This window comes from Saccostrea echinata, unplaced genomic scaffold, assembly GCF_033153115.1.
Source record: "Saccostrea echinata isolate AGI-Se365-2 ecotype Australia unplaced genomic scaffold, CSIRO_AGI_Sech_v1 ptg000054l, whole genome shotgun sequence".
Taxonomy (NCBI): Eukaryota; Metazoa; Mollusca; class Bivalvia; order Ostreida; family Ostreidae; genus Saccostrea; species Saccostrea echinata.
In genome coordinates this window covers 67,999,836-68,013,194 of record NW_026889803.1, presented here as the reverse complement: position 1 = coordinate 68,013,194, position 13,359 = coordinate 67,999,836, and the positions used below count along the sequence as shown (strand labels likewise).

The following is a 13,359-nucleotide window of genomic DNA, read 5'->3' as shown; positions in this document are numbered from 1 at the left end:
AAGCAGCAAGGTTAAGGATGCCCACAGGAAATAATACGCCTAAAAATATTCCGAGAAAATAAATATAGTGTTGATTTTTTTTTTACAGCATGAGTTTTGATTAATGGGAATTCTACTATTTGCATATGTAGGAGGGTTGTCCCAGAAATACGTGAACATTTTCAATATCTTTTGTTTCACTAATACTGTAAAGTTAAAAATAGGCATAGATCATGATCAACATTTTTGTGAATTTTTTCTGGAAATGTGCTTCTGATAAAATTAGTTTATTTAAGCATAAATTCGGCACAGTATTTAATTTTATTTTATTTACCAAGTAATGCATCTCAAATACGGCGTGTGTTGCTAAAAGATTGTGGAATTAATTCTTTCAATAGACAATTTCTCAATTCCGATAATAAACCTAACAGTTCACATTGTTTAACGATGGCCTTGGCTTAGGCTTATGACGTAAAGCTCAGGACTTTCAGTTTGTCTTCATTTCTTTTGGTCTACAAAATGTCTCTTCCAGCACTAATATCTCTTTCATCGTATGGGCAAGAGTCCTATCCTGTTTTAAAGACAGTGCTGCTTAATAATTTGTGCTCCAAATTATCACTAAACGTCACCATTTTTAACAATATCTAATTAAAAGTGTTCTGGCATATAACGTCATATATTTGTCATTAATGATATCAAATTAATGAATTTTCATACACAAGTATATCAGCTAGATCAAAGAGTATTTATGGAGGTAAAGTTTGTGACATTATATTTCCGTATAGCCTGGTAATAAAGAAAAATTCATTGACAATGCTACTTTTAAAAGTCAATAAACTGCAGTGTGCAGACCACCGATATTTAACACCCTTTAAATGCCGTTTTTACATATTAATGACATCACAAGCCTAAAATATTTTGTCATAATACTGAAAATATCATTTTCCAACAACTTGCAAAAAATTATTAGTTCTGGTCAAATAGTTTCTGAAATATACAAAAAGTTTGTGTTTTCTGGGACAACCCTCATATACATGAGGTCTTTGCCGAGTTCGGCCAAAGCAACTTTACTTACATCAGCTGTTTGTCAAGTGATATGTTTAAAATTACAAAAAATATGTATGGCTACAAAGATCATAAAGTACAACGATATACGGATATCTTTTCACTATGAAATTAATTTTGTTTTCTTTAAGACAAATTCCTTAACCTGAAAAGTGCTGGGAGCAACTTCCCCATGCCTGAGAATTATGTAAAATTTTTGATAAACTTCCTACATTGACATAATATGCATTGAAATAATGATAAAATACGGAAAAAAGCAACAGCGCACAACCAGCTCCTGGCACTTTTCAAAGTAGTAGGGATGTTACTACCTTTGTATAATAAAGTGCCCCAGCATGATACGCCCGTCAAATATTGTTCAATTATCACGAACAGTTTAGAGTGCAAGAAAATAAAGTCAACCTTGATACAAGGATTTCCAAGATTTTTCCATTTCTTACAATTTTTGTTTATACATTTCCTGTGGTGTAGGCATTATAACAAATATTACATTATAGATCCTCAACTGGTAGTGTTAGAGCTTGACAAATGCCCATCTGCACCCCCCCCCCCCCCCCACACACACACACACACATACACAGTGACACACACACACACATCTTTCATATTTGTGAGACATGATGCTCTGAAATTTACTAGTTGATATTTTCAAAAAATTAAATAAAAATATCATATTAAACAAAATCAATTTAGTCTTAACAACTTAACATCAATTCTCTGTAAGGACCAAAATTTTACTGTAGGGCTGTGGCACACACCATGAGCGATTTTCATGAAACTTTTTCAGTTGATTAATGCCATTACACTATGACATAATCAACATTCAAAATTAAAGTTACTACCTTGGTTGCCATGGTAACGGGCCAATATAGATTTTGTCCCCATTTACTCTCAATTCAAGCATAAAAATGCTATATACTTGATTTCTTGTGGTTTAATCATCTTTATTATTTTGAGATAATTCATACATTATATGAATAGAACAAATGAAGCACTATATAACACAATAAAAAAAATTCTACAAGTCACCTGCAAATTCTTCAATTGATGGCTCAAAGATGACCAAATTCTTACATTTTGAAAATGGTCGTTTTTACCCTATATTTCAAGAAGTCTTTCAAGAAATGCAGGCAATTCAAGAAAAAATCACCTGAAATTTTAAAAACACCATAATAATATTAGTTAACTTTTATGAAAAGTGGAGTGGGGATTTTTTTCGTTTTCGGTATTTTTTACTTCGAAAATTGGCATTTTGCCAAATAATATTTTGTTCAAAATGTTACTAGACACTGGTTGTTTTATAAAATTTCTTTTCCAAACATTTTTCTCACTAATAAATAAGACAAACGGAATGATTAGTAAATATTATTAAAGATAATAAATAGGATAAAACAAAATTAAATGAATTATTATTGTTTCTCTATGATCCTTTACAAAGGGCAGATAACTCAAAATCTAATGAAAATTAGCTATTCAACTTTTCACTGGAACTTATTTCAGTAAACAACATTTTCAAATACTAGGTAAAAAATGGAAAAAGATAATGGATTAAAACTCTAATGATACTTTTCAACCAAAAATGATAAATAAATAATAAATTATTAGTTTTTCATGCATAGGTAGGTAGATACAGTGTATTAATTTAGCAGGTTTGAAATTTGATAAGCTAATGTTAATTTCCTCCTTTTAAATTTTGCTTGTTCCCAGATGCAAATCTTTAGATGTCAATTTTATTTGGTTAAAGAAATTTAGAATTATTTAGACTGACCATAAATTAACACCCCATTAAAAATAATACCATTAATGTATGGTCTTACAATCAGAAAACATACACATATTCATGTGAATATGTATAATTTTATCGTTACTTTTAAAAACAGTTTGTTTTTTTTTCAAATTATTAATCAAGCAATAATCTACATCTAAACATTATCCAAAATGTGTATTTAGAGATAAACAAAATGTAGAAAATAGCTGCTAGATAGCAATTTTGTAGACAATAGGAACAGCTAGGCTTGATGTTTCCATGATTTCTCTTTACATCAGAGGTTGACCATTATGTGGTGTTGTGTCTGACCAGTAAAGAAGAATTTTAAATGGGTTTGAAAAGTGATACTTGAAATAATCATCTTCATCTTTTCCCCTGAAAAAAAAAAACATACATGTATACTTTAATCAAAAATCAATTGTTTAATATCTACTACATTTTTCATGTGATAACAAATACAAGTATATAAGCATATCTATTTTTATCAAAATGTATATAATACTAAGCTAGTAGTTAGTATTTACATCTTGAAATAAATTGCCTCAAAATTCCTGCATGTGTACTTAAAAAGCAGGCTTCATATCACAGGTGCTTGTGGACGGGACCCCCCCCCCCCCCCCCCTCCTATAAAAATTCATACTCTCGGATACTAAAAGAGAACTTTTAGTATCAGAGATTATGAATTTTAATAAAAGGTTAGTTTTAGATTATATTTTGGATTTTTGAATTGTAATACTTTGTGAATGTGTAATAGAAATGTATTTTATTATAAAAAAAGTCGGGGAGAACCCTTGGAGTATGGAACGCGGGGGAGGGGGTCCCATTCCCAAGCACCTGTTCTTCATATTTTATTGCCTTTAACGCAGACAACAATGCACCAATTAATGAATACCTTAACTAAATCATTAATAAATACAATACATGCCGCAGACGTATGTAGCGCTAATTCATGATTACTCCATACCCAGTGATTGCGCTAAATTTTGAATACGCCAATTTATGTACACATACAGTATTTTCAGTGTAGCCAATCGCAAGATAAAAGTAACTGAAACAATTTACCATCACCTACTCCAAAAGCTGTCCCCATGCTCAAACAGAATCTTCTCCAAAAGAATATTGTTCAGGGAAGATACTGTCCAATGTTCAATTCTCACAGTCAATTGCAAGGTTTCTGTCTCCATTAGTTAATTTTGTAACTGCCTCCTGCTTCTGGTATATAGCCTTTGTGTTGAATAATGATGATAAAAACACAAGAATAAAGGTTCTTTCCCAAGCATTTGCAACTATATCAATCATTACTGTATACTGGATATTTCTATTTGTAGTTAATTTATACATGTAGGCCTATGCAATTTTCTTGTATAAATCATATGCATTAGGGATAATCATACAAGTCATCAACACTATTTCATATATATATATATATATATATATATATATATATATATATATATATATATATATATATATATATATATATATTATATAATTGCATATTAAATAAATTTTATACATATTCAATGTATGAACTTGTACTCACAAGCGAAACTTTCCTGAACAAGTTCTGATTGAATATTTATAAATTATACCCACCATAAATTTGCTTGTGAATTAAGATTATCTTAAAAGTTTGATAAAGCATACATCAAGTGAAAAAAGAAAATTGAATTAATTAAATTATAGTGTACTTACAGTTGCTCATATATCCTTCATCGTTGTACTATTTGAGTGCAACCTTTCATAAGTGATGCTCCTGTGTCACAGTCCTAAATTATATTATATTTATATCTTATTAGTTTGTATTTATAGCTGCAGTTAAATATGTTTTGTTCTTTTACAGTGAATCGGAATTATATGACTTCTTTTTAGGCTAAAATTTTTTTTTATGTGTTTCCGTTAAGTCGACCATCTCTAATTTTTACCCACCACCAACTACTTTTTTGGCCAAATTAGATTTTAAACTGTACCAATGGCGGATTTAGAGGGGGGTCCAGCCCCCCCCCCCCCCTCTTTGTGTCCAAAATATACATCAGATTTCAGATTTAATAAATCAATTTTTTTGGTGTGGCCTTGAGCCAGTATCCCGAGACCACACTGGTCCCCCCCCCCTTTTCAAGATTCCTGGAACCGCCACTGTGTACAATGTTACCAAAAATATATAATTTTTTTATATAGCCTTGTGTATATTTTTTATTACATACAAACTTACATCTTCTACAATATTCTCCTCCTTTTGATAAACTTTGTTGTTATGATTTGCCAAAGTAAGTTGCTTTCTGAAGCAAGCAAAAATTCCTATAATGCAAATATATTAATAAGATGTATATATCTGGAATGTCCTGCTAACATGGTGATCTTTGAATATAGACCAATTAAGTCTATTATATAAAAAAAATTATTTAAAATGTCAATTTATTTGAAAAAAGCTTCTTACGTGTAGTTTTTATACAAAATGAATATTTGAAAACATTCAAATTTATACCTGTGCCTAGGGTTGTTCTAACCATTCCCACTGACTGCCCTATCTTCTGCTTGTTGTTTTCCTCCAATTGCATCTTGTATTTTTCTCATGGGTTTTAGAGTACATGGAATCCCACATGATGGGAATGCAAGTCAGACCTCATAAAATTTGTTTCAATATTTTGCAAAGTGAATTTGACATTAAAAATCTATTATCATAATAAAGACCTGTACATCATTATCAAGTTGAATGCTGAGAAAGCAGTGTCTCCTTCATTTGATGAATTCCTTTGCCATTCACACCCGAATTCCAATTTAAAAAGTTGAAAAACACATCATTTTTCCGTTATTGTTTCATGTTTATTTTTCTGGCGTCTGTTTTTGCCACATGTTGTTATAAACTTCTTTAGACTTCAATACAAGAGAGTCAACAAAGGGAAATAACACCAGTTTAATTTTTTGTCTTCAGTGCAAAAGAGTCAGCAAAGGGAAATAACTCTAGGTTAATTTTTAGGAAAAGTTATAATTTGAGGGGATTGGAATATGACTTTTAACTGATTTCCCCACCTCAAATCTTTTTGCATCTTTTAGATCTAAGCTTGATCTTACTAAAAAGATCTTTTTTCTAAGTTTCAATTGCCTGCAAAATTCAATATGCATATCAAGAAATAGGCACCTTTGTATTCATTTTTATGACAAATTCATGTAAATTGATCTGTATCATATTAAAAACCTTGGGTTAAATTGAATAAAATTTAGATGCACAGAAACTTTGATTACTTAGCTGTAAAATGAAACCCATGTTATGTTCATAACTTTCCTACATTAAGGAAGCACGGAATTATTTTACATGGTGATGACAATCAGGTCAGTTTTGCCATAACAAAATATTTCAAAGTCGTTGCTATGGAAACCAAGGAGGTACTGTCCAAAATTTACCCACCAATAGTCTTTATATAGGGCACTCTCTAATATTATAGTGATAAAATAAAATTCCATGATAGTGCGTGGCCAAGCATTTTTGGTCCTTACAGAGAATTGATGTTAATCTATACCAATTTAATTTTAAAATAAAAGACTGGCCATCAAATGACATATGCTATAAACTGACCAGCAGTTCTTCTGTCTAATTCCCGAAGGATACAGATAAGAACTGCTTGATCAGAGATGCTCTAACAGAAATGATTGAGAACAGCTAGCCTTCCTACACTGAACTCATTAATTAATCTTTAACTGGATGCATGTCCACTCATTACTCCCAAGGGATGAATGGATCTGTGCTATCTGCTTTGTAGTGCAATTAAAATGAATATTTATGTCATTCTGAAATTAAATTTGAAAACAAAGATTTTTTTTTTTCAATTTGTTACAAAGATTTATAAAAAGAAAAAAAAATTGTAATCTTGATGCAACATTTTTAATAAGGTTTCTGCTTGACTCTTAGATTTGTAGGGACTATCTATTAGTTTATTATACAATATCAAATTAGTTTATTATACAATTATTGTATCAAATTAGTTTTAATTACTTTTCACCAAATTCATTTTAAAAGTTAGGCTAGCCCACAAAAAACTATTTAATCCAACATGGCTGATTCCTCTGCCCAATTCCCAAGAGATTTCAAGGTATCACACCGGTAATTGTTTTCACTATGTAATTCTATATAGAATAAAAAATCATTAAAAATCAGGTATTAGAATTCATGAAAAAATATTTAGCAGGAACTGTTAAACGTTACCAGTCACATCAGCTGACACCAAAAAATAGGGTACCTACACGGCATTTTCTGATTTTTTCCATCCGCAAACAGGAATACCCTCAAAACCACGTGTATTCAATGTGTTTATAAACATCCTGTGTGCACCCCAGGAAGTGGCCTCCTATGCCCCGAAAGAAATAGTTCCTGTCAAAAACCTTTAATATTTTACAAAGTACATAAAATATCCTAAGCACAGATACCAAAAATGTAAAAATAGAATAAGGGAAATTAAAAAAATTTCTCACAATAAAAAAATATTTCTTTATTATGTATGGAACTACAATTGACTAAGTTCATTTTGATTGGTCAATTACCGGTGTGATACCTTGAAGGACCTTTGAAGTTGTCAGATTTTTTTCATTTTTGCACCTGAGATTTCTTAAATAACTGTCACTAACATCCTGAAGTCTGGGGATCTAATTCCCATTATTGCTGGAGATATGATGCATTTATCTCCCTTACTCCAGAGCAGTCAAGAATACACACTGAGCACTCTGACAGAAGTTTTTTGTGCATATTTTGAAGCAGAATTTCATCCTTAATAGACTAAGCCTGGCAACCAATTTTGTATCCGTGGAGAGTATATGCATTGTTCTTCACAACAAACAAAAAATAATTCACAAGTCTGAGACCATTATGCAATTATTACATAACAAAATTGCATTTTACCCTCCTATGAATGACAAAATTTACAGAAATTGTTAAATATTAGGCTGATAATAAAATCTGCATCTGGTCAATTTATGTTCCAAATAAAGCCTAGGTACTTGTCTACAACCTGCTATGCAGAAGTTTATCTAAAAGCTGTGTTGTAACACTGGGCAGTCCAAATGATATCAGCATCTGGGGAGGTTTTAGACAGCTCTGACACTCCATTAAACTTGCTTTGATGATAAGAAAATGGAGAAAACAATTCGGATGTAATTTATTGTTGTGATTTATGTAACTGGCTTTCTTTGCAGACACAAATTAGCCATGAAATTCCAATTGAACATACATAATTATCCTCTTTTCATTGAATTACTCAGGAATTTCAAAGGTGTTTGATGAATTTGCATGATTAATTCAAGATTACAGCTTTTTGTTTCACTAAATTTACATAAAAATTCAACATTTAAATTTAAAAATATAAATCTTAAACATTTTTATGGGTCTTAACACTTTTAACTGTGAATAAATGCAACAAAGAAACTAATATCAGGCCATCCTCCATGATTCTTGGAGGTGGGTGGGTGTACAAAAAATGCTGATAAAATTTCTAGGAAGTGACAAAAGAAGAACATGGCACTTTATTAGCTGAATTATGGTTATTCTGATATTTTGATTGTCTAAATATGTCAAATTTCTTCATCACTTTAATTTGTAATTTATTAATATTTCAGTACATTAATGTGCTTAACAAATCATGCTAAAATAAACATCCTGACTGAGAGTTAATTTAAAAGAGAGGGTCAACACCTACATAAAAGTGGTAAAATGACAAAAAACATTCTCCGGCAAACTGAAAAATCTTGAATGTCAGCTGCGAAAGCATGGAAAAAGTCTAGAGAACCATAACAGGCATACCATGGTGCTAAGTGACATTCTGTACTATATGTGTGATGCATGGTTGGGACTCAGAATAAGTATTCACTCTCATGCCCTGACAGTATTTATGCATTTTTGGTCATAAGCTTCTTATTTTTTAAAAATTCTTAATAAATTTTATTTGTGCATTACTTTTATTAGACAAATTTAACTCATTTCATTATTTCTATTCCTCCACTCCAGTAATAAATGAATCACTTAAGGTGAATAAAATGAAAGTAAACCCAGTCTCTGTAAAATTTAACACTTTTTTAAAAACATGTCTTACTTCTTCACATTTTGTCGCTTTTGTTAAAAACTCATTCGCAAACCCAGAATTAGTCTTTTCTTGAAAAAATCAGCCTAAAGTGCTTTTACGGCAAAGTCTGTAGACACTATAATTGACTGCGGTCAGGTGGTGCACAGAGTTTAAAGTCATTTAAAATAAAAAAAACAACATTTTCTAACTTCTTTCTACATGTCAGATGCACAATCCTCCTTTGAAAGTCATAATTTGGAGTTTTGAGGGTAAAACATGACATATTATTAGTATTTTACATAGAAATCTGTATAAATTAATGTCAACCCTGCTTCTAAATTTAAAAATATGTGCTTTCACACAGAAAGTTCATAAAATGACATATTTTGTTGAAATATGCCTTTATAAAATTAAAACTGCCTTTAATATGGATGTAGATGATTTTACACAATCACCTTCAAGGTATCACACCGGTAATTGTTTTCACTATGTAATTCTATATAGAATAAAAAATCATTAAAAATCAGGTATTAGAATTCATGAAAAAATATTTAGCTGGAAGTGTTAAACGTTACCAGTCACATCAGCCGACACCAAAAAATAGGGTACCTACACGGCATTTTCTGATTTTTTCCATCCGCAAACAGGAATACCCTCAAAACCACGTGTATTCAATGTGTTTATAAACATCCTGTGTGCACCCCAGGAAGTGGCCTCCTATGCCCCGAAAGAAATAGTTCCTGTCAAAAACCTTTAATATTTTACAAAGTACATAAAATATCCTAACCACAGATACCAAAAATGTAAAAATAGAATAAGGGAAATTAAAAAAATTTCTCACAATAAAAAAATATTTCTTTATTATGTATGGAACTACAATTGACTAAGTTCATTTTGATTGGTCAATTACCGGTGTGATACCTATAGATAACACCTGCTTGATCAGAGATGCTCTACCAGTTAGCTCCTCACACTAAACTAATTTCTCGCTAATTTGACATGCAATTTTCTGTTATCAAAATTCTCCTTGACCAGTGCTTGATAATTACACCCATGGGAGAGGTGGAATTTCTCTTGTAACATTATATTTGTTATAGATTGCTGTAAAGTATATAATGAAAAAAATAAGTATTTCTTGATTTTAACATCTTTTTAATAAGGATACTGCAACACTTCTACATTTTTTGGGATTGTGTAATTTAATAGTAAAAAGACAGTTTTTTTTTTTAAAAATTTCACTTAAATTAAAGGTCACAGTGACCTTGAAGTAAGTCGCGACACACCTTCTACCTAAGATGCATAACCTGGCCAAGTTTGATGATTATAAGTCTAATAGTTTTCTAGTTATGAGCCGGACAGGATTTTTCCATATTTCGCCATAGCATCTTAATTAAGGGTCAGAACGACCTACTTTTAGTGCGTGACATACCTTCTACCAAAGAAGTATCAGCTGACAAAGTTTGATAATCCTAGGCCTAATAGTATTAAAGTTATGAGCCGGACACGAGAAAGGCTAACAGACAGATAGACAGACGGACATGAACGCCATAACATAATACGTTCCGTCTAAAGACGGGCGTATAAAAATTCATAAATTATAGTGAAGCAGATATCGTTGAACTTTTGAGATTTTCGAGGGGCTGTGCCTGTTATTCTAGATTGTTAATGTATAAATGTGCCTTACTGTGGCTTTATATGAGGTCTACACATTTTCAATTTAAGGCCTAAAAAAAAAATAAGTTTGTTTCCTGTAACCTGACCGACCCATTCAAATTATCCCCCGGCGGATTTTTTTTTTTCTGCCAAATCTGCATTTGCTCTTTGGTTCGATGGATCAGCTGATTCCATTTATTCAAAAAATATTAATTGTAGCTTTATTTGAGATATAAAATATGTCATCCTAGTCAACATTTACCTTGAATATAAAGAGTAATCATTATTGTAACAACAATTTCCACCCACAACTTTTAGAATTTCGTTCTCTGCTGCTAAGCAGCCATTTTGGGTGTCCACTTTAAATATAACACCTGGTTAATTCAGTCTGGAGATGTTTGACCCTTTTATCCATAAGCAAAAAAAAAAAAAAAAAAAAAATTCCCAACCTACCGACCCTTGATTTTTTGGGAATGTTACAGGAAGCAAACAATTTTTTTTAGGCCTAATTAGACTATAAAATATTGATTAATACATTCAAAAATATGACTTAGTTTTGGTCAGATCACACTTATTTTAATTTGATATTTACAAGCTACAATAATAGCTTGATCTATGCCTCAAGTACAGAGAAACTGTCTGTCAAACTAGGGTGTGACGTCATCTTAGTCAGTGCAGGAAGGTCAAGATGGCTTAAATTCTACATTCAAATAGTGTTATTATGACATGATAAGTTACACATCAATTTATGTTTACAATATTTATCATGTTATGAGAAAAGACTGTATTTGAGTGTGTATGAAAAAGAAAACATTAGTATTTAGGATTTATTTGTTCAGTTTCATTGTGACGTTATAATCGATTTCCAGAAGCTCTGCATATAGGCTGATGTAAGTATGGGAGTCCTAAACCTAGCTGCGTATACAATATATATATATATTTTTATATAATTAGTTTTGATTACTTGTTAAATATACAATATCAAATTAGTTTTAATTATATTATATACTAAAAGATTAGTTTTATTTACTTTACAACAAATTTATCTTGAAAGTTAGACTAGACAAGAAAGTCGACTTTTGCACTCGGCGAGCAGAGTTTTGACACTGTTTACGGAAATAAAAGAAAATTAATAAAAAAGACAAACATGTCATAGATAGTTGTGTAGATAAATTATCGTAGAGGACAATGGTAATAAACAGTTTGCCAGTGCATTTCCTCTGAAAGTGTAAATAAGTTCAATTTTGGGGAAGGGGGGGGGGGGGGGGTACTCAATGTAATATGGAGTTGGATACCTTGTATTATCATCATACTATGGGTTGAAAAATTTATTACCAAAACAAGTGCCTGTAATACCAGCTGTTAAAAATCAGTATGGGCCACTACCATTTTAGAACTAGTAGCCTCTTCAGCGACCAGTTTTAAAGGCTGATATTTTTAACCGAACAGTTTTCTCTGGTGAGGGGAGGGACTAAGATTTTCCCAGAGGCTGATCGTGTATGGTGTTAATACCTATACACACACAGTATACACAGGAAGTCCTTGTTACCTGTGGGAACTTTTATACATATATTTCTAAAAGATGATAAATTTTTTAATTGTAAGCTAGCTTAGGCCAAAAATAAAATTAGCTTTGTTTGGCGTTGCCGGCCGACTCGCATAAATCGGTGCGGTCGGAAGAATTTTTTCAACAGATATTGATCATAATTTTTATTTCGTTTTATTCATCCGGATTTAGGTGTTTGTACGTTTGCTTAATATGTACAGAATGGGAAAGAATCATGTAAACGCTTGATTGATCAAACAGTTTTCATTTATAAGCGTCTATGTGGCGTTGAATAAATGCGTATCACGAATCCAAGCATGGCTGTTGAAAGCGGTAAAATGTAAACTCGGTATAACAGAAGTTGATGACATGACTCTCTGTGGTAATGTGGTTTTAAAAGTAAACTGATGAATAAGATATACCAATTCAAAACAGAAATTTCACGGTACAATGTCTTGTCCAATTTGCTAGTCTAGCTGCCATGCTTGGATTCGTGCACATGATTCGAATTTACACTAATTTAATGTCGGTGATTTTTTATACTATGTACATGTATATTAAAAGTTTAAAACTAATAGGGTTTGAAAATCAATGACAAAACTGAGAATCAATTCGGACTGTGGTTGTTAAACTATCGAAAACCCATGACTTTTGGATACTAACAACATGTACCATTTTTGAAATTTAAATAAAAAAAAATATTTTCCCTACCTACCGAACCAAACGTATAGAGACTAAGTCGGCAACGCCAAACCAACAATATTTTAATTGTGGCCTTATTGTGAGAAAATATAGCATTATAACTGACAAACTGTCAACTTTAATGCATTTAATTATAAAACAAACAGCATATAGACCTCTTTAAATACAGCGATCTTTACAGCAATGTGTTGACGTGATCCTTGTCATGTTAAATATGGGAAATTCCGAAAATATCAATGTACCTGTATTTAATTTCAATTATTTATAAGTGTAAAAAAAGTTGTTATACAGTGCCTGGGAAGGTAAAACAACAGATGCGGGCAAATGGCCCTGTTATTTATAGCCACTAACCAGGGTCATTTTGAAATTTAAGGGGTCTAGAGGAAATATATTCAGGTCATTCTAAAATATGTCATAGTTTTGTGCTAATAATAATGCATATACATGTATCTTTGACACCTAAATTTAAGTTGCTAAAGAATGCCATAGGAATTGACAAATCATTCAACATTGACTAGCAAAAGCAGTCAGGGGTGATACTGAAATCCGTCATTTTTAAAATGACGATTTTTAGTCATAAAATAAAATTTTTATTATGA

The 13,359-nt window shown here is 31.5% G+C and overlaps 1 protein-coding gene across 1 annotated transcript in view; it reads right to left on the bottom strand.

Annotated features, from left to right (window-relative positions):
* Positions 1 to 13,359, bottom strand: part of LOC133171739 (agrin-like) — a 67,209-nt gene that overhangs the window by 39,761 nt on the left and 14,089 nt on the right. The window lies entirely within an intron of this gene.